Source organism: Schistocerca piceifrons, chromosome 4 (genome assembly GCF_021461385.2).
Source record: "Schistocerca piceifrons isolate TAMUIC-IGC-003096 chromosome 4, iqSchPice1.1, whole genome shotgun sequence".
NCBI lineage: Eukaryota > Metazoa > Arthropoda > Insecta > Orthoptera > Acrididae > Schistocerca > Schistocerca piceifrons.
The window spans coordinates 204,985,167-205,011,613 of NC_060141.1; positions in this window are offsets into that span (position 1 = coordinate 204,985,167).

Below are 26,447 nucleotides of genomic sequence, written 5' to 3' on the forward strand. Positions count from 1 at the left end.
TGTGGTTGCACCTACGGTACGGCCATCTGTATCGCTGAGGCACGCAAGCCTCCCCACCAATGGCAAGGTCCATGGTTCATATCTTAAGGTAACATAACAAGGGAAAAAAATTTTATAGTACAACAGATGGAAATAGGAGGATATGCATTTCCGGCGTTGCATAGCAAAGGCACTCACGTCGGTCGTCTGCTTCCATAGCGCAATAACACCCAATATTGCCGCACTGTCCGAACAGATTGTTCTTCGTACGTCCCTCATCCAGTTTTGCGTTCATTTCAGGCAGTGTTACTTGTCTGTTAGCACTGACGACTTCTAATGCAAACGCCGCTGCTCTCGGTCGTTGAGTGAAGTTCGTCGACCACTGCGTTGTCCGTGGATAAAGGGAATGCCTGAAAATTTCCTATTCCCGTCACACTTTTGGCACTGTCTATCTCACAATATTTAATTCCTTAACGATTTCCGAAATGGAGTATACCATTCATGTAACTGCAGCTACCACCCCGCGTTCAAAGTCTGTTAATCACCGCAGTGCAGCCATAATCACGACAGAATCCTTTCCTTTCACAGGAATTAACTGAGTATAAATGACAGCTCCGCCAGTACGCTGCCATATTGTACTCTGTATATGCGATACTACCGCCACCTATATACGTGCAAGCCGGTATTGCATGACATTATCACCTTGGCGTACTGTGCGTATTGCAGCGTTGACTTCCTAACTATGTCCGGTTACACGTAAGTGATCTTGTCAGGTGAGATAAATGAATAAGTAAATAAATAACAACAATAAAAGGGGACCATTGTGGTTCACTGTAGGACCAAGATATTTCTCCATCGCAGTTCTCTAAACGTCCACAGGATGTGTTATGGAATTTATGGAAACGGGGAGACGCTGGAGAGCGATGCCCTGTGATGTTACGCCTCCGGCTAGCGTGACGTGACACGGTGAGGGAGGGAGGGAGAGAGGGGGGGACAGAGGCGCTTGTCCTAAAGAAGCAGGGCGTGGCCGTCCCAGGGCGGCTGTTAACGTGTCACCTGCTCTGCGGGGAGGCCGATACTCCGCCGTCAAGGGGCCGCCGCACGATCCACGGGAGAGGTCCCACTGCACCACAGTGCCTGAATTCTACAGCTACACCCATACTTCGAAAACCACTGTGAAGTGGGTGGGTAAGGGTGCTTTCCAATATATCAGTTATTAGGGGTTTTCCCCGTACCGTTCGCGTGTGGATCGTGCGAAGGCAGGTTGCTTAAACGCATCTGTGCGCGATGTAATAGTGTTATCTTGTCCTCTAGGTCGTTACGCGAGCCATAAACAGGTGGCTGTAGTAGACTTCTAGATAATCGTTTAAAGCTAATTCTTGGAACTTTGTATAGAAACTTTCTCGGGGTTCAGAATGAGTTTTCACTCTGCAGCGGAGTGTGTGCTGGTATGAAACTTCCTGGCAGATTAAATCTGTGTGCCGGACCGAGACTCGGCACCTTTGCCTTTCGCGGGCAAGTGCTCTACCAACTGAGCTACCCAAGCACGACTCACGCCCCGTAAAAAGCTTGAGGACGGGGCATGAGTCGTGCTTGGGTAGCTCAGTTGGTAGAGCACTTTCCCGCGAAAGGCAAAGGTCCCGAGTTCGAGTCTCGGTCCGGCACACAGTTATAATCTGCCAGGAAGTTTCTCGGGGTTGTTTGCGTGCTTCTTCAAGCGCCTGCCAGTTTAGTTTCTTCAGTATCTTCGCTACACTCTCCCATGGGTCAAACATACTCGTGGCCATTTGTGCTGCCCTTTTCTGTGTATGGTCAATATCCTCTGTTAGTCCTGTTTGACATGAGTGCCACATACTCGAGCAATAATCTAGGATGGCTTGTATGCAACCTCATGTGCAGCCTGTTTGAATTTCCTTAGTATTCTGCCAGTGAACCGCATTCTGTGACATGTTTTATCCCCGAAACGAGCTTATATGATCATACTGTTACAATCGCTAGAAACTGTTACATCTAATAATCTGTATGATTTCACCGATTCCATGTGTCAATCGTTGACGTTGTAGCATTTGGATACTCCCTTGTTCCTTTCTGTAAGGCGCACAATTTTACATTTCTCTGTATTTAAAGCTAATTGCGTTCCTTTGTCTATGACAATAAATCCTATCAAGATCGGACTGAATGCAAATTTTTTCAGACAGTTTTCATTAAAGATAACTGCACCGTCTACAAAACGTCTGATGTCAATATTAACATTATCATTGTGATGTCATCTGAAGAATGAGATCTCATCTCGAATTTTGTACCTCACAATGGAATCACAAGTAAAGACAGTCTGTGCCTGACACATTGACGAACGACAGACGGCGGTGTAGACACACCCTAAAGAGGTTCCGTATGTCACAGACACGCCTTGGCGCTTACGTCACAGTACGCGACACTGCAGGTCCTGCTAGTGCCAGCAGCCGTCTCTGACATGGAGCGACTGACAATTTCAGATGACTGCGAGTTTAAATGTATGCAAGCTCTCGATAGCACGAGACAAAGTTAAGACCTTTAGTGGGTATCATTTCAACTACGTGTTGATTTCCCGTAGAGCCTGTAGGCACCCGAGCATTCGCGAAGTATGGCGGACAAGCCGAATAATGTGACGTCACAGGTTTGTTGCAGGGCCTGTATTTCTCGTGGGCCCTGACTGGATGCTTGCTTACGTCAGAGCACAACACCGCTGAACCCACTAGTTAATCGCTGCTTACGATGACAGCATTGTCTCACTTCAGATCCATCATTGCGAGTTGAATTAAAAGCCAGAGGTGTGTATAAAAGTTTACAGTCAGTTTTAAACATCCTCTTTGAAAAATTTATGAATTACTGTGCTGGTAAACCCCTTACGTTATTTGATTTTCAAACAGCTGAGCAAAACTGAACGTACTCAGACATTTCTCTCTTTACTTATTCTGATCATCACCAAACTGACACACAATATTTTAAGCGCAACGCAATCTGACTTTCAATAATCCCTACACCAAAGAATGGCCGTGACTAACAATAACCTATACCCTTCATGAATCACTTACCTCACAAAAATCTTCGTTACTCGAACTACTGCAATACAGCGAGCGCCAATATTGCCAGCTAAACAAAAGATTCTTACTACTGAAGGCACTAACTGCTGATAGGCATAGTTAGCAAATGAAAGATTTTGATAGAGAACAAACAATGAATTTACCTTAATAATATGATATACAGTATTACAAATTTACTCTTTCTGATGGACACACGTCCAGATCATCCGCTCTCAAAACTCCGCCATCTCTCTCCCCACATCCACCACTGTTGGCGGCTCACCTCCAACTGCGCAACGCTACGCGCTGTTAACAGCCAACTGCCCAACACTACAATAGTGAATATTCCAACAATGCCAACCAGCCACAGACCGCACACAGCACAGCCAGTGATTTTCATACAGAGCGCTACGTGACGTTACCAACATAAAAACCTAAACAGCCTACTCACAAGTCGTATGTTGAGATACGACTCTCATGCTATACTGCACCAAGTATTAAGTTTAGAGTGTACAGTGACAAGAACATACACATACTGACACTGCTGTGGACATGGGCATTGATGTTATATAGATAGGCGCAAAGCTAGCATCAGAAGTCAATGAGACTACGAAATAATCATAAAAAATGACGTGGGTCTTAAAATGCCATAGGATCAATTTTCCTTGGAAAGGATCATACAAAAGAAGATGAATTACACTGAATAAAACTAACCAGAGTAACAGACATGAAAGACAATTGGAAAAGCTGTGTAAGCTATGTAAGAAACTCTTAAAGAAAATAGGTGTTTGGCGGAAGGATGGGGGCTACATTTCGACCGTTGTAGGATACAATACTTTTGCAACTGGAGATATCAAATGCTATCACCCACGCTATGACCTATATTGTTTATAGGTGACATAGGATGAATTTGTGACTATGCTTGTTGTATAGACATTGTAAATAATTTGTAATTAATTGATTGAATACATATTTGTAGTTCTTCAAACAGATATATGTGAATGTTGTATTCAATCACATATCAGATACAGGATACCGAGTGCTAGGCGGAAGCTGCATTTGAATCTTTCATCTAGGACGTCGCTGAAGTCAGATTTTTCTTCTATTAGGCCATGATCGGCCACACAGTGCCACACTGCATGTGAGCACCATGTGCTGTCCACCTGAAGGCCGAGGCTCCGCCTGTCTCGGGTTTGCTTGGTGCTTCTCGGAAATATTCGGTAAAATCGCTTGCAGTGCGTAATTTTTTAGTCGGCAGGTCTTTCTTCGGCGTCAGCGCTATTTACACGTGCTATTTTTCACTGATTAAAAGAAGTTCACAGGTCAAGTGGCTGTTTGCCTAAAAGAGATAATCTAGCGATCTATCGTCACAAGCATTTGAAAAGAAAATTAATGACAGAACATCAGGATAAGAAATCTCAATATCTAAAATGCGATGTTCAGTCGTATAACCGACTGTTACCGCAAATTTGCTATGGAACGACAATACAGAACCGTATGGAATAAAAAAGATTTATTTGACTATGAATGAGCAAAGAATTACAACGGTCAACAGAAGGGATTTATTCTATTGTACATCAAAATGCACTTTCTGCTAAAAGTGCAGGAATGGAGTACCTGAAGTAGTCGCACACATTATTGTAGTAGCAGCTGCAAATGCTTTCGATGGAAGTGACTGAAGAGTATGAAGACTTCAATAACTACTGAAACGTATGTCGGCTATGTCATCGGGCACGCCTGGAACGATTTTTTGATTTAAAACCGTCTCTTGTTAAATTTATGAATGAAACAGAACAGCAGATACGAGAATTACAACATTATGAATGGATTGCTGACTACGCATTTTAGGTGGACTTGATTCCACACTGCCACAGTAGGACATTTTGAGGTGAGAAACAACGTATTTCTGATTTGATAGGGATGGATTTGAATAGGAATTCCCATTGCGGAAAGGACAAATTCTGACAGAAAACATCGTCCATTTGCCTAAGTTCACTGTCGTCAAAGAAAACATGAGGTTTTAAGAATTCTATATAACTTTGAAGGAATTATAAGGATAGTTTTCTAAACGTTTCGAGGCTGCCTATCATACATCTATTTTCGAGCTGTTTTCGATACCATTTGCCGTTTCAGAAGGAAGTGCCCCTTTCGATAAGAAGGATCAGACTGATGTGCAGTGTATTTTCCGTTTAAAAGTCAAATTCTTTTGCGCTGAAACGGTCCAGAAGGCCAAAAGTGCTTTCCTTCGGAAGAGTTTCCAGCTCTCATAATGAGGCTGCTAATGTAGCGAAATATTTCGATCATAATATGTGTTTTAGCGGCTTTTCTCGAGTATGAAACTAAATTACTCACGATTAGGTGGCAATAATCAACAGTTTATGCCAGATATAAATTTCATTGTGTTCTCAATGGGCCAAATTAATTACATAATACTGACAGTTTGTATTGTTTGTGATCTATATTGTTGAGAAATATGAAATATGAAACCTAGTCATATGTCGTGCGACTGCTTTGCCATTTAAATACGTGCACTGATAGTTTCTCTCTATCCCATGTCCACACACTCGGACAGCGTGATTTGTTTGTGGAGGGGAGGGAGGGGAGAGGGCAATGTTTTGCCACAAAGAGAGCTACAGCTTGTGAGACGGAGACCTACTTGCATGCAGAATTTTTGGCTGTCCCTGTATACTTTCTGGCAGATAGAAAACGTATTTTAAGGCTAGTTTGGAAGTTCTCTGTAAAAAGAACTGTTGAGTGGTGGATTGGGTGAAATAATTACAATTTGATCCGGCAGAGCTGAATTCGTTTTCACTGCCAACCTGAAGTAAGAGATTATTTGATTGTTATTAGCCATTAAGAAAAAATTAGATACGTTTTTACTTCGTTTACTTTAAGACATAATACCTTCACAACACGTGTAGAACTCATTAACGCGCGACATGTGTTTAATGTTTGGCAAGTTGCATGCTCTGAAGGGTGACCAACTTGTTATGTGTATCAAAAAATTTGGTGGACATAAATCTTGACGTCATGAGTAAGTTACATGAGTCACGTGGAACTGCGTTCTGGTAACTTAAGTGTAGCTCAGGCTAGAATCCAAGCCCTAGGACAGCGTGGCAGAGATTGGTAGTGGAGTGTTCGAAGAGCACGTCATAAATAAATCAGAAAATATCGATACGGTGATAGAAGCTACCAGAGAGAACCACGCTGACGCGCCTCAATAACTGTTTCCAACAAAAGAACCAGCGAACACAGCTGTCGCATCTACCGCTGAATAACTGAAAAGGGCGATATCCTATAGCGTTCAAACAGTTGTCAGTGCTTGAAAATGTCAGGCCGTCAGGTAACGAACGTTCTGTGGAAAATTAAGGAAACAGAAGTGGTGGTTCTACTCGGAAACGTGTGTTTAGGTTACTGTGTGCGGAGGAAGCTGTAGTCCAACATCATGTCGATGCGGAATCATAAAAGTCAGAACAGTGGCTTTGCTACGGAAATCATGTCGGCTCCATTCTCCGAGGCATTAGAGAAATCAATGAGATTTTTAATGCATTTGATAATTTCTTTTTCATTTAATTCTTTAAGATTTAATTCTGTTTTACGTTTCAGTATGCTTGTACACTAGTGCTCACGGGAGCACACAGGACAAGCAATTTCAAACAGTTTTACACGTGCAATATCGCACACATACAAAATTTGCAATAAGTGACCACCGTGATAACACTTATGCTATGCGATAATCACATGTGACTCGTTATCTGCGTTTCTATCCGCAAAGATTAATTTTTCTGAGGACTAACCCAGTAAATCGAGACTAATACTTACTTAACATACGTCACGCTTCTTTAAGACTAGCCAAACGTCACCCCTTAATCGTGAAGTCTGAGTCTCATAAGTTTGTACTAAAGCTGAAAAGTAACTTTCAATAAAATTAAGCTTTCACGTTTGGATGACATGATGCATGACGAAACACAACTCATTATTAATGTAATGATGCGTAAAGAATAGAAACACTAAAAGAGAATGTGGGAATTTAACTAATTACAACATTTAAAAAAGCAAGCTCATTGTCTACATTTCATGCGCTATCAGAAGATGTGACTGATGACGACGAGTTATCACTGAAACTAGTTTAAGCGTAATAAACAAAGTGGTTCTGTCAAGATGGACCAACAAAAACCGTATTGTTTTGATGCAGTCTCGAAGCAGGAGAAGAGCTCAAGTATTCAGTGAGTGGTCTAGGAGAGATTACGTGAAGCAGAATCTACAGGCTTAATAGGAAAAGATAAAAAGCTAAAAAAGGCTAGTCTCTCATTGGGAACATTCTGGAAGTCAGCTAAGCTTTTTGTCAACAACGACAGTCTCATGCGAGCGGAAAAGGAAAGGGATTGATTAGCTGTGGTACAAAGTATCCTTCACTATATACTTATGATGGCTTACTTACAGCATATGCGGATGTAGATGCAGAATAGTAAACGCAATAGATTCATAGTTTTTACATTACCCGCAAGATTTTTTTTTGTATCCCCTGTTGTTTCTGACGTATAGAATGGATCTTCCATTTGCTGTTTCAGAAGGTGCAAACTAATTCCTCTCTTCAGATTGTACGAGAATAAAAAGTAGTACCTATACCATACGGAAAAGGCATTTAACTAAATATTCACAAACAACAACAGATGGTTCAGAAAAAATGCATTATCAATTAATTAACAGGAAAAAACCCCTGCGTACTACACAGTACGTCTATAGAACTCCAGTAGTCACCAAGATAAGTTTCTACAAAATGGAAATACAAGAAGTAGAATGTTCGAAGTTCCTGGACTATGGATAGATCACAACTCACTGAATGTAACTACCGAAGTACCGAATTTCTGCTAAGTTTGCAATTCATATGGTTACCAGCATACGTCAGTTAAAAATGAAAAAGAATATAGTTTGTTTTGTATATTTACATTCATAGATGAGTTATGAAACAATTTTTTGGGAAGAGTAACTCGCAGGGACAGTAATTTTGCAACACATAATCGTGTAATAAAAATTATAGCTACAATATTTCTGGAACGTCCTGCTGCGATCTCTTTGTATTTTGACCTATACTCAACAATATACAGGGCGAATCATCCAAACTTCCACCTCAGACTCTCCTAAACTGGAAGGTGCTATTGTTGTGCTGCTTTCACGTAGATGAAGTGTTACCGCATGCTCAGAATTACAGTCAGCTGATACGACTTCAATAACCACTAGAAAGTGTACTTAATTTGTGACTTTGATATTTTTTATTCGGACGGTGTACACAGAAGGTAATAAAATTAAACTGGAGTAAATTAGAATGCCAATGTCTTTTATTTCCAGGATTATATTACAAGCAGTTCATGAACTATCACAGTTTGAAAATCGTAAAAATAGGAAGATGTCTGCTTCGCAAGTCAGCACTAACTTTAGCCAAATAGTCCTTCAAATGTGGACTTCCAGTTTCAATACTAACTTCAAGTCTCCCATGTAGAGACTGACGCATTTCATCAGAAACTTCAGCGCAGGCAATAGTAATACGTCCTTTCACATCATCTTGTATAGTCGATATGTCCTTGTAGACGGTGTCTTTCATCTCTCCCACAGGAAAAAATTGAATGGGTTGAAAACTTATGAACTGGCTGGGCAAAGTACAAGCCGGCGTCTTCCAATTCAAGTATTTGGCAAGAAGCCGTGAAAACATGCAGCAGTACGTCGAGCTCTATGCGCTAGGCGGCCATCAAGTTGATACTACACGTTCCACGGGTTCACAGGGACATCAAGCTAGAAAAAGTTGCAAAATGAATTTTTTTTAATTATCAGAATGGCACTGCGATGTTTGGGCAAGCGAGGAAGAGAGAAAGAGGTAGAGAGACAAAGACAGAGAGAACTGCAAGCAACGTTTGGCGACCGTGGGACATGATGGCGTATTAGCGAGTTTATAGGCTGCGGAATCATGCACTATAGCTGCAGTCCGGAGATTTATAAAACACGAAGGCATTTTACTCATCGCGAACGTTAAACGTCAGAGGGTCTCAATACTGCTCCAACTGCCTGAGCTTGTAAGCGTACCACATTTACCGCCGGCCAAATCCTTTGGGGGATGGACATCCGTTGGGCATTATCGTGATGTCAATGGGAGTCTAATGATTCGAGCTCGCGTACGCTTCTGAGAGTAGTGGAGATACGAGACTGACAGATTAGGCCAATAAGTCCTATAGCAAGAGCAGGCAAGTAGAATATTTTGTGTAGTAAGTTGCACTGAAGAACGATGAATAATGAAAGCGAGATCACTGTACATTGAAGGTAAGATGTGGAAGTGCAATAAGGTGAAGAGTGTTAAGGGCTAAGATGGGAATAAGAAGTTATTAAATAAGCTGCATTTACATTTAAGTGACCGATGTGTTAGAGATTAACAATCACGTCGGCATGATAGAAACAGGAATAGTAGTGTACGAGGTTTCCATCTAAACTTAAGAAATTTTCGTTAGGGACATTTACAGAATGGACCAACATGAGTGAAATATTCTCTTCAGTGAAAACTTCGGTTGATAAGCTGTGGTCAATATGTAAAACAATTCATTGAAGTTTCGTCTCCGATTCCGGGAGACATCTTCTGAGGCAAAACGACAACTTCGTCAACGGCTCGAGGACCCCTGAATCTATAGAGGTGTATAGAGGACACCATCGTGTGTTACGTCATGACGTACTCCTGATTATCTCAGACTGGCGTCAACCTTCTCAATTAAAACTAATCGATCGTTATTATGATGGCCTAAAGTCCACATCCCTATTTCATTTAATCTAACCTAACTCCTTCTTCCTTTCTGCTGCAATTGTTATCGTTTTTTTTAAATCTCAATGGTCTCTCTGTACAAACACACAAGAAAATTCGTTGTCTTTACTAAAAAGTTAGAATCACTTAATTTTATTTTTTGTTTTCCGTCATGGCACATTCACCAATGTATCCCAGACAGCATCCAAGCGGGTGTTAACACTTTATTTTGTGGTTCCAACTGCACGGAATTTTGAACGTCCAAGAATAGAGCAAGCCAGGACCAACGCGGAGTGACGGTCGGCAATTAGGAGAGTTTTCCTTCTTTCTAATGACAAGATAACGGATCGCATCGGGAAACAGTTGGTCAAGTATAAGGTTCAAACAGTATTTAGGCCTATTAGCAAAATAAAGTAACGCCTGGAAACGATAAAAGATGTATGGCTTCCGCTAATGATACCTGGTGCATACAAATTATCAAGGCCGACTCTGCACCAAAGCAAAGATGATAGACTACTTTTAATCGAGAACTGTGCCTCCCGCCAGAGATAATCAAGCTTTCGTAATCACGTGACGACTGATGGCGCCAACTATACAGCTCTATAAATTCGGGGACCCTCGAGTGCTTGATGTAGTTGTCGTTGTATCGCCGAAGATATATCCTGCAGTCAGAGGCGAGACATCACACTGCAAGTTCACGGTTTTCTTTTGAGAACCCTGGCAAGATTGCTAGATGAAAGTTGACTTCTACTTGTTCGTGCTTGTTATCTACCTTGTTCTATAAGAGCCACTTGGTATGGTTGATCGTTCTCAATACCTGTTCCGTTGTTTGCTGTCCCCAATGGAAAATAGCTATGATCTAATTTCTGTAGATTCGACTCGTAACACGTGTCCGTACTACAGTTGTCTGCAGTGGATGAATGGAACGAAAACAATGAATGGAGAACGTGGCGTTGTAGACAGAAACACATGGCTTAACCGTAGGACTTCCGTTGATTTGGTCTATTACACTGTTAACAAACGAAGATCTCGGCTGTAAACAATGGCAAGGGACAAGTTGGTTCTTTTGAGAAACTTGGGAGTAAAGTTTCAGAAAACTCTCATAAATAAGATATTTTAATGGCTCTGAGCACTATGGGACTTAACATCTATGGTCATCAGTCCCCTAGAACTTAGAACTACTTAAACCTAACTAACCTAAGGACATCACACAACGCCCAGTCATCACGAGGCAGAGAAAATCCCTGACCCCGCCGGGAATCGAACCCGGGAACCCGGGCGCTGGAAACTAGAACGCTACCGCACGACCACGAGCTGCGGACAGATATTTTAACTACATCCATTGTGATACGTGATTGTTTACAAATATTTGTAGATAAACGGCATATTCTTAAACTGCACTTCGCATAGGTTAGCTTGGGTTACCGCTGTTTACTTATTCAGAGAGCTGACGAAACAGTACCACAAAACTTCACATAAATACGAGGGTTATTCGGAAAGTAAGGAACGATCGCTCGCTAAATGCAAACGACAGTGAAAATCCGCTGAAATTTTGTATAGGTGTGTTGGGCAGTGTCTCTAGTACGCCCGTCGATCGCGTTACGCAGTTCTTTTTAGTTCTGAGCACACAAGGAGCACATAAAGATACCTAGAACAGTAGTGTCTCCTGCTAAGTACGAGGGCCTAGTGAGAAATTTCGCCTAAAGCTATGCAACCAACATTACATAACTGTCGTGCGGTTTCTTCTTAAAGACAATTCTCAGCTGCATTCTGCAGGGGCAATGAAGATGCTCCTGCGTCGTTTTCAATTGGAAATGTCTGATTACCCACAATACAGCCCGTAATTGTCTCCCTCTGAGTTTCATCTCTCATCAAATGAACCGCTGGCTACGAAGACATTTTGACACAGACAACAAGCTGTAGGCCAGCGTAGAGAATTGGTGGAAAGCACTAGCGGCTGCCTTCTATAACGAGGGTGTTGGAAAGTTGGTACAACGCTACGACAAACGTTTAAGTCGGATCGGCGACTATGGAGATAAATAGCTGGAAGATGTAGATAACTGTTACTAATAAAACAGTTTTGATTTTCACTATGGTTTCCATTTCGCGACCTATCGTTCCTTACTTTCCGATTAGCCCTCGTAGATATGTACAACGTTAGAATTGTTTCCGTGTATGGTACTACGATTACTTACTTACTCACTTACTCACTGGTCATATCGAACTCGAGAGTCCATTACTGCAGCAAAGTATTGTCGCCATCTGTCCCTGTCTTGGGCTATTTCCTTCCATTCCCCTTCTATACCTAGGCTCCTCAAATCAGCCTTCACATTGTCCTCCCATCTACGGCTCGGTCTCCCCACAGGACGTTTTCCCTCTAGGTGCCCTACCAGTACTCTTCGCGCTGCCCTGCCCTCATCCATTCGAGCTACGTGACCCGCCCATCGCAGCCTACGTGATTTAGTAATACTGATTGTGTCGGGACTTGAATAGAGTTCGTTAACCTCTTCGTTACGCAGTTTTCGCCACTCTCCGCTAATGTTATCCCCTTTTGCTCCGAAAATTTTCCTCAAAATTTTGTTTTCAAATACTCGTAACGGCTTTTCATTTTGCACAATGAGAGACCAAGTCTCACACCCATACAGCATAACTGGTAGAATAAAAGTTTTGTATATTGTACTCTTTAAATTCCTAGACAATATCCGTGATGAAAGTAATCTATTCAGTGAGAAGTAGCACGCATTTCCCGCCCTTAATCTCTTCTTCAGTTCGGGTTCAATCTTATTTCTCGAAGTGATGTCCAGTCCTAGATACTTAAATGTGTTCACTTTTCAAACTGCATGTCTCCAACTCTTAACATTTCCTGATCTACTGCTGTTGGCATTCTAGTAGTAACCAGGTATTTAGTTTTGTCTTCACTTATCCTTAGACCTACATCTTCACTAGCCTTGATTAACGCATTCGCATTTGCTGTTACAGATTCTTTCCTATAGCTAATGATGTTTAGATCATGTGGATACACTAATATCTTAATTTTTCCACTTAACTCCACACCCTCTGAATTATCAGCTGCCATTCGTACAATATATTCTAGGACTAAACTAAAAAGTAGCGGGGACAGGGCATCTCCCTGCTTAAGTCCGTTCTTTATTACAAATTCTTCTGATTCCAATTTCCTCCTGCGTACTCTACCTTTTGTGTTTTTCGAACTCACTTCTATAAGTCTAACATACTTCTTTGGTATTCCAAGTTCCAACAGAATTCTGTACAATTATGATTGCAATACTGAATCATACGCTTTTGTAAAATTTATGAAAAGATTATGATTCCCATTTCTTTTCCAAAATTTGACGCAGGGTGAATATTTGGTCTATAGTTGATCTGTTCCTCCGAAAGCCGGCTTGGTAATCCCCCACAATTTCATCTGCATATGGTGTAAGCCTGCTTAGCAGAATATTCGAGAAAATTTTGGAACATACTGGTAATAGCGATATCCCTCTATAATTACTACAATCCATTTTGTCGCCTTTCTTAAAAATTAGGATCAGAATCGACTCCTGCCACTCTTCAGGTATCATATCAGAGTTCCATACTTTAGTTATCACTTTGTGAACTACTTCCACTAATTTCTGTCCCCCATTTTCAACTAATTTGTTGATTGCATCTCTTGCTTCCTTTAACGTTGGCTCAGGTAACTGGGGATCTGCTGTATGTATTTTGTACGCCTGCTCATTTACTGCTTCCTGGTGTACATTTAATAAATGCTCAAACTACGCCCTCCATTTACTTAATATAGCACTGGGGTCTGTCAGTATTCCCCCAGCATCCCTTCGAAATGCATTTGTCCTAGCCTTGAAGCCCTTCATATACCTATTTATGTCTAGGTAAAGTTCCCTAATGTTTTTTGTTTTACTGTTTCTTTCCATTTTTGTAATTTGTTTGTTCAAATAATCCCTCTTCTTTGCCTGTAGCCTACGACCAAATTCCCTTCTCAAGTTAAAGAACTCTTCTCGTTTTCTGTCTAAGATTGGCATTACCAATATTTACAGTAATACAGCATGAAAATCGCCGAAATTTCTTTCGATTTAGCATAACATAAAAGCAATTTTATTGTCGCCTTACTACAGCACTTGAAACATGTCAAGACGGCCCATAGCATTTCTGCCATTACACTGCCACATATATTGACGTAAACGATGGGAAGCGAAACAACTGAACATTGTATCCTTGAATAAATAATTATTCACGTTTACCTGATTAATGTTTGAACTGTATTTGCGTAGAGGAACATAATCAGGATTTGTATGTGGGTCGCAGTTATCCACGTCAGCCTCGGATTTTTACAAATTGCTCCTGAAAAGTACTTTCCTGGCACCAACGCTGCACACGTTACTATTACTGGCAGCCATATACTTACCACTGTTTAATGCACGCATCATAACGAAGCTGTCATTAGCGAGGATCCGAAATGACCGGAATAGTTGCTAGTTTTTCTTGTATCGTGGAACTATCAAATAATACGAATAAAGTACATCATGTACCACGTCTCATATGCAATAACTCTGTTTCTCTTCGACTTCGTCTTACCACTGTTGACACCCGAGGTCTTTAAATATCTTCCGTTGAGCAGCTATTATTAATAAAAAAGGGGGATCCCTTCGCAGTAAGAGAGGATATATAAGAAATCGTAGTTTAAAGAAGTTTTGTAAACGTTGACTCACAGTTTAGTTTTGACGATAATGTATGTGATGGTTAACTTGAACAAAGCGGATAATATTAACAGTAACGTGATAAATCAGGTGCCCTTCACTCGTGATAATGACTAATATACTTGGGTCATGAGTACAAGGAAGAAATAATACACTGACGTACTTAATTGCCCATGACGACGCAGCATCATTTGTCCCAGGAAAGGCCGCGGAAGGATACAATGAGAGGACAGATGGCTCTGAGCACTATGGGACTCAACATCTGAGGCCATCAGACCCCTAGAACTTAGAACTACTTAAACATAACACATCCATGCCCGAGCCAGGATTCGAACCTGCGACCGTAGCGGTTGCGCGGTTCCAGATTGAAGCGCCTAGAACCGCTCGGCCACACCGGCCGGTGAGAGGACAGACTAAGGTAAAATATTCACATATCGTTTCACATGTACGATAAAATTAAACCACGAATCCTCACCATGGCCAGTAGTCAATACCTGTAGCTAGCTCATCAGAGAGGGTATGACCCCTTACATCGGCACCTATGTGTTCGTAAAAAATTTTAACCATTTGAATTCGGATTTCGAGGGCGTGGAAGAAATTTGCACGGGCATATGGATACTTATCCGTCAGGAAAGACCGTATGCTGCTCACTGGATAAACAGGTTAAAGACTTCGTGACGAAATTGATACAAGCACTTCTCTCTTTATGTAGTTTCAGCGTATAATGGTGGTAAGAGTGGGATCGAAATTCGCAGTAGATGTTGATTAACTTCCTCTTAATTTAGTGTATTGAGTATCAATTCAGCTTTAGAGGAAAAGTGAATTTCAGTGACTCGGCGTGATACTTGGTTGACATTCGGAAGTAAAGTGTTATCTTTCACGAAAATTAACGAGATTCTGTTAAATTGAGAATGGACGCATTGTTAAATAAGCACATGCATCTGAAACGCATTCAACACCACGCGGGGAGCCAATGAACAAAGGATCAACTCATTAACATGACACAGCCCTAACGACGTTATACAGAGGTAAACCAACAGTGCACTAAGCAATGAAACTCACAAGGAATTAGTCGGGGGATGAATTTCGATAAGTATGACTACACTGACCTTGTGGTTATTGTGGCACAATTCGGATCAGAACAAAGCATCCTCGCCGAGATCTCTTATAAGACTCGTGGAAGCAAAAAAGGATACACGATAATATGTCCCTATGGTAGCCGAGAGAAAAGCGTTTAGTATTGATATTAGTGAAAACTGAGACGACGTAATATCACAATCCAAAACCCATGAGGAGTCTTTGCGGAAATACGGCAGTGAATACCGCTACAGCAAAAGTGACGCCACAATCGACCACTCCAGAACGCTTAGGACGGGAAGGTGGTGGGGATAAGCAAAGAGGCACATTGAGGCCTCTGGCCAAGATAACGGTTTGAACACGGAAACACTCTTTGGCGTGCCCTATAGATGTAGACAAACCTCTGTGCTTTCTTCCACCACCATCTCTGGCTGACAGAAATATGGGACTGTGGCTTCATCTTGATGCAAAACAATTTTGTTTTATGTATTTCCTTTGCCAAACTAGTTTCAGCAGCAATGCCACCATCATCACTGGGTTTTTTCGTTATTCTAGAACATGCTAAATTAGCGTCGTTATAAACATTACAAAACATTATTACATGTGTACTGTTCGGTTCCGAATACAGTATTCTGCGAAAATTTTTATAGCACCTAATTTACTTTAAGCCACTGCTTGGTTGTTACGTTTGTAGCCTTTGTTACTTAGTTGCCTTTTCTTCGGCATACAGCATGTCATGTGGCTGTTTTTAACTAATACGCGAAAATTTACGTATATACGTCAACTTTCTAGTATTGGGAATTGAGATAAGGTTGTGAATACAGTTTCGGTGTGCGGTAGGTTGTTACATAATCAAAATATCATGGCATATTGCTGTTGGCGTCTATAGCGAGAATGTATCGTATGTTTCGAGAAGGTTTTGAAAATTCTGTGTGTGATGGAGGAGTGGTTTTGTCTGTGTGTGTGTGTGTGTGTGTGTGTGTGTGTGTGTGTGTGTGTGTGTGTGCGCGTATGTGTGTGTGTGTGTTTGTTGTTGTTGTTGCCGACCCTTTTGTGTGACCTGTGTCATTTCTACTAAAGACGTAAAGAGGAAATTGTTGCAAAGTGCTGTTTTCATTTATTACGTTTCCCTGTTCCACTATAGCCTTCCGTACGTATTAATTTTCTTTGGTTTAATTTTTTCTGTGTAAACTGTTGCTCTGTTCCAGAACTTGTAAGTCAGTTTCGATACTATTGGGGTTATGGCTCTTATTTATTAGGTGTTGTGTGAGATTGGAGTGTACTCTGTTACTCTACAGAGCTCGCATGTGGTCTGCGTATCTTGTTAGAAACTTTCTACTTGTTTGTCCTATGTATTCGACTTGGGAGTAGCTAAATGTCAGCTTGTGTATCCTACATTGTTGAGTTTGTATGAGGCTCTTTCATGAGACACATTAAGTCATGCACGTATCTATAACAGAACATTTTATATATTTCACAGTGTTGATGAATGTTATGTTCTCCACATAATCCAAGAAAATGTCGGCTAAAGTTTCATTGACGGGAACCCCATGTGTAGGCCTTCTTGTTACAAATAGAAGTTTCTGTTGAAAGTGAAATAATTGCAGGACTACTAGTCATGTTACACAATCGTAGGTTAATACAGAGGAGTACATACACGAAAATACGTGGATGCTAGATGGGCATAAAAGCTCCTCTCCTCTCCAGAAGCACGTTGTAATTATGTACCGTTAACTTGCAGCGCACAGAGCTGCAGACAATGCGCCGACTCGAGTCAGCATATCGACCACGGCCTTTCTGCCTGTAAATTGTAATTGAGCATAACACCGGTTCTGAAAGAATACATTTTACGACTGAGGAAATATATTCTGAAATTAATGACGACTGTGGATGTGGTTGAAATTATTTGTCCAGTAACCCTGCCTTTCATCAAAATTTTTTCATATAAATAATCTCTTGAGTCCCGAAGATAAAATAAGAGAGGAAAATTGTTTTCACTGTTATTTTCATTAGTCTTATACGTAATTACATTCAGGATTAAGTTCATTGTACTTTTATTTTTTGTACAGTCTAAAATATTTGAGATACACATATGTGGACTTCAGGTCATAACCAGTAAATAATACATTGAAAAACATATCAAAGTTTTTGTTGATGACATTTTACGAAATAATTGTTTTTAGCCACACCTAACTAAAGATTACATTTCTTGCACAATGTTCTTGTGAAGGAGTTTCAACCTTCAAAGCGACATTTAGAAGCATTTTTTTGCCTCTACGTACGTATCTAGTAGGCTTCCTTAGCATGGAGACAAATTTTCTTCTTTTCGGTTTATTGTCTTCACCTTCTCCTGAACTGCCAGTAGTCTCCTGTTCATCCAAGGTTATTTCTTTCGAGAGTTGTGAGGAACTTCTGACATGAGAACACCTTATCAGTAACTTAGCCAAATTCAGTCTGAAGTTTAGTAGCGACATTCCGTTACACATTAGTATTTCTTCTTTTGCACAGGTTCTTTTGTACATAATCCAGCAAATAATAATAGCTAAATCAGTACAATGGTTAAATAGTCTGATTTTCCATTTTCTTGTTCTGGTATTTGACCTACAGAAGGCCATGAGTCTGTCAAATAAGTCAGTACCACCCATGTTATAATTGCAACTTTTTACAATAGCTAGTTGTGATTCGTCAATACTTCTTTTCTGAGCCTTTGACCGTCGCTTACAAGTAACTTGCGGCTCACTCACAACACAACATGATGTCAAAATAACAGACTTGTTATCTTTCCAGTTAAGTGGACACACCTCTTTGTCTAACCTCACATATTCATCCCACTCATTTCTGTTTGGTTCCCATTTCCCAATGGTTGTGAATTTTGAAGCCATTTCAAAAATTCTGTTTTTCATTACAGTTCCTGTTAGATATGTATTGTTACGTAAGAGAAGCTCAATTCACTTAATGCCTGTAAAAAATCTGTCGCTATATATTACATGCTGTCCATTTTTTGGAACTGTTAAGTAGAAAGCTTAATTACACTTGTACCTAAACATATTTCGTTTAATTCAGTGTCAGGCACTGTTCCTTTGCGGTATATATTATGAAGTCAAGAACTAAACCATCTGAAGACGCCAAAATATTGTTGTTCAACCAAAGAGGATTAAGCTTAGATGGCACAAAAGTTCTCATTGGGCACTGCCAAGAATGGAATCATCTGCTCATCAATTGAGAGATGTTTAGATCGTGGCAAGGCGAGACACTTATTCCTAAAAAAAATTAATCACAGCTCTCACTTTCCAAAAGTTTGTCACTCCTATCATGATCGTGTAAATTATTTACGAAATGTAAATTATTTCCTATCTTGAAATACCTGTTCCAAGTCATAGTATCATTGATGACAGGCAGATCAAGTAGCCAACTCTAGTATTTCTTCGCTTGTGGTAACTTGAGTGTACCCATTAGAATTTCAGTCCAAACAAAGAAAGAATTTCATTAATATTTGTGTTTAAATTCTTGCTATCACTTTGCACATGATATAGATTTGTTTGTTCTGCAACAAATTTCCAATCTTATCATAATATTAAACAAGTGTTCAGAAGGATCTCTTAACACACCATTCGTCAGATCTGCGAAATTATCTTAATCTGTTTCGTTGTTTTCCATTTTTGAGCAAGTCCACTGTAACTTACGTTTACGTCCAATGTTCTGCGACCTGTCAGGCGTAGGGTCTCCTATTTCGTTTTCTGCGTGTTCAGTAGTGACAGTAGATGCAGGAACAGTCTCCTCATCGAAAAATAGTGAACTCTCATTGCCTGAAAGTGAACTGAAGTCACTCTCCTCCAGCATCCGAAGTATTTCTTCATCGTTGATTACTGAAAATAAGGGCATAAATTAATTTTTCGTCTTTAAACGATCGAGATCCTACAAATTATATAACATTTTGCCACAGCAATTGGATGGTTATGAGGATTTCCTCACACAATACCATAACAACTAAAACTTCACAATGGGTAGGGTGAATAGAAAAACTTTCGGGGTGAGGCCTGAAGTACACACATGTACTTCGACTTTCTTTGTCCACTGTATTTACAATAAGAAATAATTTAGGAAAAAAAACATATATCAGTCACAGTTGTGACTCTTTTTACATATGTAAAGCAAAAAAGAAAGTTAATTTACTGTATAGAACAAGGTAATATTTTGAACTACCTTCAGAGCGGGCGCCGTGTGTGGCCATTTCGCCGACTCGTATCTTCAAAACATCACAGTGGGCACTGCAAGCAGATTGTGGTGCAATATAGTGTCATGGACTGAAACTGTGAAACATCCAAAAACGTGTACTAGAGGTCTTTAGTCGATAGAAACTGTTTCGTTTTACGAAATAAAACCACGAAATCCACATATGTGGACCCACGGAGGAGTGTAAGCGCCTCCCACCATTTACGAAACTGCTATTACAACCAAAAGGGATAGATACTCGATATGTGGTCGCAATTCTTAACCTTTCCCTGTCCATCTGTATGAGAGTTCTTCACACCCCACACAAGTAATATCCGATTGTCATTAAATAAATGTCTGACTGCTAACAACCATCGAAATATAGAGCGACGCCGTGGAAGCTTACGTGCTCTAAGTTCTAGTCCCCCGCGTATGTGACGCCTACGTCTGGGAGCTCTGAGGTGGACAGTGATAACACAACGCAGATGTTTGCCTATTGGCTGCTTCATAAGAGAGTGCCTGAGTCATCATACGTAATCGTTATTATGTTGTATCTTGCTGAATATTTGGTTACTGTTCGACGTGAGGAAGTGCAGAGGTATCGTGTTGACAACCTATGCCCCCACCACTCCCTAGATGCAGACACTTGCTGCTGACAGCAGGTCAGACCTCCGGCGTGAAGCCCTGGGAAACGCGTCGCGTCCTGTCGTTGCTGCCGGCCTGCGGATTTCATCCGAGCACTGGCTGCCCAGCCCCGCCATCACTCCTGCTTCCCCAGGGCGCGTCTCTGCAATCCGAACTTGAGACGGGCTCGGCGGCCAACTTCCGCCTCTTCCTTCCTTATTTCCCTTTACGCACGCTGTATTACGGCTCTCCCGGAACGTAGGCGGCCTGTTTCCTCCTCGTGGCGCCACTTTTCTTCTTTGGAAAGTCAATATGACTCGATTACGAGATCGTCCTGGATCAACATACTCCGCCTCCGTCCCCTATTCTCGTTTCTTATTGGAGACTTTCCCTCACAGGAGGCTCTGTTATTCGCCTTCAGGGCAAATGACATTGCATTAGGAAACAGTGCTGTCCACTGAGTGACTCTTCACTGTGTGAAATATCGATACAGTAATACTGATTCCCCTACTCCTTATGAAGTGTTTACCATTTTTTAACGTTACGTCAGGAAACAGCTCTGATTTTTTAAGGAAGTTCAATGGATTTTTTAAGCATTTTCTCCACCACATACGTAATGAGGTACAGAAGAAGTATCGTTTATTATTTTTCGCTATCTGAAGGGGTTGCTGGAAGAAAGTGCGAACCCTTAGTTTAGTACCGATTAGTCTATTGATTCCTTAAGGACTTGGTGTCAACAAACTCCTCAGTGCCCTTCTGCCTATACACCTTAAGAACATATGTTGATATGTGCTGATGCGAATCTGTTGAGCTGTAACGCAGATGCACTGATGATGGCTATTTATAGCCGTGATTTAGACTTCAAAGAATAATAAAAACTAATAGGATTGTGAGTGATTGCTGTGTGCCTCTCCTTTCTTACAATCTCTTGTGTTTTCGAATGAACCACATTCTGGTAACAAAAGTTCTCTATGTACTGCTAGATGACGTTGTCTATTATACTGAGCTTAACAGACAGAAGTGTAGATATTCGAATTGGTGACTAAGGACGGTGTACTGAACAACGTTGTATCAATACATACGTCATTTGCAAACTAGTAAATAAAGATATTAGAAATCGTATGTTTTTAGGTTGGCTTGACCCTCCAGATACATAGACAAGAGCAGAACATTGTTTATTTTTCTCTGGGCAGCACGTCAGGTGCTGAAGAGTGGGTGCGTGGACGCGAAAATGTTGGTCTATACTGACAGGTGTAGTCCTCTTAATGGCGCAGCTACGACCATCCCAAAAACATCTGGTCGTAAACTTGGTGACATGTTCATGAGAAAACTGTTCGAAGCAGAGAAAAAACGACCTGCACCCTGATTTGTGTACATATTAAGGTACAACACACAAAAATATTCGCACTTATACTCATTACACCCAGTATACACTGAACTTACAGAAGTCAGGTAACAGCAATACACACATACACAGCTGGCGATAGCCTTGTGTACGCAAGGTATAAAAATGGTATTGCTTTGGGGAAGTTGTCATTTGTACTCGGATGATTCATGTGAAAAGGTTTGCAACATGATTATGGCCACTCGACGAGAATTAACAGATTTTGAACTTGGAATGGTAGTAGGAGCTAGGTGCATCAGACATTCCGTTTCAGAAATCGTTAAAGGATTGAATATTCTGAGGTGCACAGTGTCAACAGTGTGGCGAGAATACCAAATTTCAGGCATTACCTCCCATGACGGACAACACAGTGGCCGACGGACTTCACTTAACGTCCAAGAGCTGAGGCGTTTAGGTAGAGTCGTCAGTACTAACAGACAAGCAACACTACTAGAAATGACCGCAACAATGAACATGGGACATACCAGGTACGTATCTGTTCGGACAGTGCGCGAAATTGAGCGTTATTGCTATGGTAGCAGACGACCGAAGTAAGTGCCTTTGCTAAGAGCACCTATAGCGCATCTCCTTTGCTCGTGAACATTTTTGTAGGATCCTAGACGACTGAAGAACCACGACCAGATGAGATAAGTCCAGAAATCTGTTGGTAAGAGATGATATAGGGTTGGAGTGTGGTGCAGACTCCAGGAAGCTATGGACCCAAGATGGCAATGCGCAAGCTGGTGGTGGCTCTATAATGGTGTGGGACGTGTTTACACGGAATTCTCCTGGTCCTCTGGCCAAGCCGAAACGATGGTTTACTGGAAACCGTTATGTTCGCCTTCTTGGAGTGCATTTGTAGCCATTCATGAACTTTGTTCCCAAAAAACGATTGAATTATAGGGATGATAATGCGCCATATCAACAATCCACAATTTGTTCTCAAATGGTTACATGAACGGTCTGGAATATTTGAGCAAATGATATGGCCACCCGTCGAACGTTTATGGGGCGTAATCGAGAAGTTAGTTCGTGCACAAATTCTGCACCGACAATACATTCGCAATTATAGACCGCTGTAGAGGCACCATAGCTCAGTATATCTGCAAGAGACTCCCAACGACTTATTGAGTGCATACCTCGTGGAATTCCTGCACTACGCATGGTAATAGGAGGTTCAATATGATGCACTACTGGCCATTAAAATTGCTACACCAAGAAGAAATGCAGATGATAAACGGCTATTCATTGGACAAATATATTATACATGATCTGAAATGTGATTACATTATCACGCAATTTGGGTGCATAGATCCTGAGAAATCAATACCCAGTACAACCACCTCCGGTCGTAATAACGGCCGTGATACGCCTGGGCATTGAGTCAAACAGTGCCTGGATGGCGTATACAGGTACAGCTGCCCATGCAGTTTCAACACGACACCACAGTTCATCAAGAGTAGTGACTGGCGTATTGTGACGAGCCAGATGCGTGGCCACCTCTGACCAGACGTTTTCAGTTGGTGAAAGATCTAGAGAATGTGCTGGCCAGGGCAGCAGTCGAACATTTTCTGTATCCAGAAAGGCCCGTACAGGACCTGCAACATGCGGTCGTGCATTATCCTGCTGAAATGTAGGGTTTCGCAGAGATCGAATGAAGGGTAGAGCCATGGGTCGTAACACATCTGAAATGTAACGTCCACTGTTCAAAGTGCCATCAATGCGAACTAGAGGTGACCGAGACGTGTAACCAATGGCACCCTATACCGTCACGCCGGGTGATACGCCGTTATGGCGATGACGAATACACGCTTCCAATGTGCGTTCTCCGTGATGTGGCCAAACACGGATGCGACCATCATGATGCTGTAAACAGAACCTGGATTCATCCGAAAAAATGACGTTTTACCATTCGTGCACCCAGGTTCGTCGTTGAGTACACCATCACAGGCGCTCCTTTCTGCGATGCAGCGTCAAGGGTGACCGCAGCCATGGTTTCCGAGCTGATAGTCCATGCTGCTGCAAACGTCGACGAATTGTTCGTGCAGATGGTTATTTTGTCTTGCATACGTCCCCATCTGTTGATTCAGGGATCGAGACGTGGCTGCACGATCCGTTACGGCCATGCGGATAAGATGCCTGTCATCTCGACTGCTAGTGATACGAGGCCGTTGGGATACATCACGGCGTTCCGTATTACCCTCCTGAACCCACTGTTTCCATATTCTGCTAACAGTCATTGGATCTCGACCAGGGCGAGCAGAAATGTCGCGATACGATAAACCGCAATCGCGATAGGCTACAATCCGACCTTTATCAAAGTCGGAAATGTGATGGTACGCATTTCTCCTTCTTACACGAAGCATCACAATAACGTTTCACCAGGCAACGCCGGTGAACTGCTGTTTGTGTATGAGAAATCGGTTGGAAACTTACCTCATGTCAGCACGTTGTAGGTGTCGCCACCGGCGCCAACCTTGTGTGAATGCTCTGAAAAGCTAATCATTTGCGTATCACAGCATCTTCTTCCCGTCGGTTAAATTTCGCGTCTATAGCACGTCATCTTCGTGGTGTAGCAATTTTAATGGCCAGTAGTGTATTAAGAAATAGGATGGGAGTTTTGGTACCTCAGTGTAAATTGCCTTGTTTTATCTTATATGTCTTTATATGTTCTGGGTTCGCACTTTTTCCGGCGGCCTCTTCATTCTTCATCCTCATCGATTTTCGTTTATGTAGACTGTTTCTGTCATTTACTTACATGTTTCGCCTCTCATTCCTTCACTGTAAAAGTGTTTCACCCCTTCTATATGTGTGTTTCTTCTGTTTTCCAGTTAAAAGGTACCCACTGTTTGATGTAGCATTGGAATAGTCAAATTACTGTTAACTGATTATTTAGTGGAATGCCGTTTTGCCATACGCCATGGACTTTACCACAGCCAGGAGATGCCCAGTGCATAAGGGGACAGATGTAGGGTAAAATGGAGTAAAGATTAGCGTTTTTTGTTGCGTAACTTATTAGATTGAGTCTTCCAGAGTAGCACCGCTGGCTAGAAGTTAGTTTTAAACGAGTTTGTTTTGCCCTCTTCGCCTGCCACGTCCCGTCTTTCTAGGCTGCGATCCACACCTTCTCTATGCTAGAAATTTTTTTTCGTTAATTTTTCGTTCGCACACTCGCAACGAACTGCAGATGAGTGTAGAAGGCTGGGAGAAAGATTAGCTTTGCTTGTTCCTCTGTTTACAACGGGGTATTTCTGAACAGTACTTGCTGCAAACCTATTTCAGGTATTAGTTCTGCTATATCAACGTGTTTTTTTTTTTTTAAATGTGTCGTAACAGTGGACGCATATTGAAAAGAAGTGAGGAAATGAGGAATTTCATATGTAAAAGGAGCAGGATATTTAAATAACCGCGTTGCTGAAGAGTTCAAAGGAAACTTGAGTCTCATGTCAAATAAGTACGCCACTCACACAATTATAGTCGGTAATGACTTCAATCTACCCTCGATATGCTGGAAAAATTATACGTTTAAAACTGGCGGCAGGCGTGAAACGTCATCCGAAATTGTACTGAATGCTTTCTCAGAAAGTTCATGAGCCCACACGAAGCGCAAATGGTTGCGAACGCCTACTTGACCTCTTAGCAACAAATAATCCCCGACAAATGTTGAGTATCATGACGAAACCATGGATTAGAGATCATAACGCAGTTGCTACTAGGCTGAATACCGTAACACCTACAACCATAAATAAGATACGCAAAGTACATCTATTTAAAAAAGCTGATAAAAATGCTCTTAACACCTTTTTAAGAAACAGTCTCCCTTCCTTCCGATCTGATCATGTAAGCGTAGAAAAGATGTGGAGTGATTTCAAAGAGATAGTACCGACGGCAATTGAGAAATGAGAAATATATGTCACACAAATTAATAAGTGATGGTACTTATCCCCCTTGGTACACAAAACGGGTCAGATCGCTGGTGCAGAATCAACGAAAAAAGCGTGCCAAGTTTAAAAGAACGCAAAATACCCTCCAGCGACCTATACAGGCCTTATTGTTTCCATGAAACGCCACGTCGCCGCTGCTATTCCTGTCAACGGTGGACTTACTGGCTGTTCTACAGGTGGTCATAATGTTCTGGCTGATGAGTAAACCAGCTAAACGTTCCAACTCAGTTACATAGTAGTTTTGGTTACATTTTGTGAGCACCCAGCTCACAAAAGCAGTAGTCCTACGACTCAAAACACCATCTTCATCGATGTTAAGTCCCACAATGCTCAGAGCCATTAGAATATGAACCATCTTCATCAAATATCTGAAAGAGGTCTGCCTCAAGACCAGTTATGGAACTGTCAGAGCCATGACATAATTATTTACTTAGATGAAGACGTCAAATGAAAAGAGTATTAAGAAGAGGCTGCTCCACATTTTCCAATACAATTAATGCTTGGTCATCCCAGTCCAATGACCATTACTATCTGACAGTGCATGGAGAAGTGATGAAACCAAATGTTAGGATCTATGAAAAGTTTATAACAATTGAAAAACTCTAGAAAAACATGAGCTTTCTTTCTGGCCGAAGGAACTGAAAAATCTTTAATAGCTTAGAAACCGTCTGGATG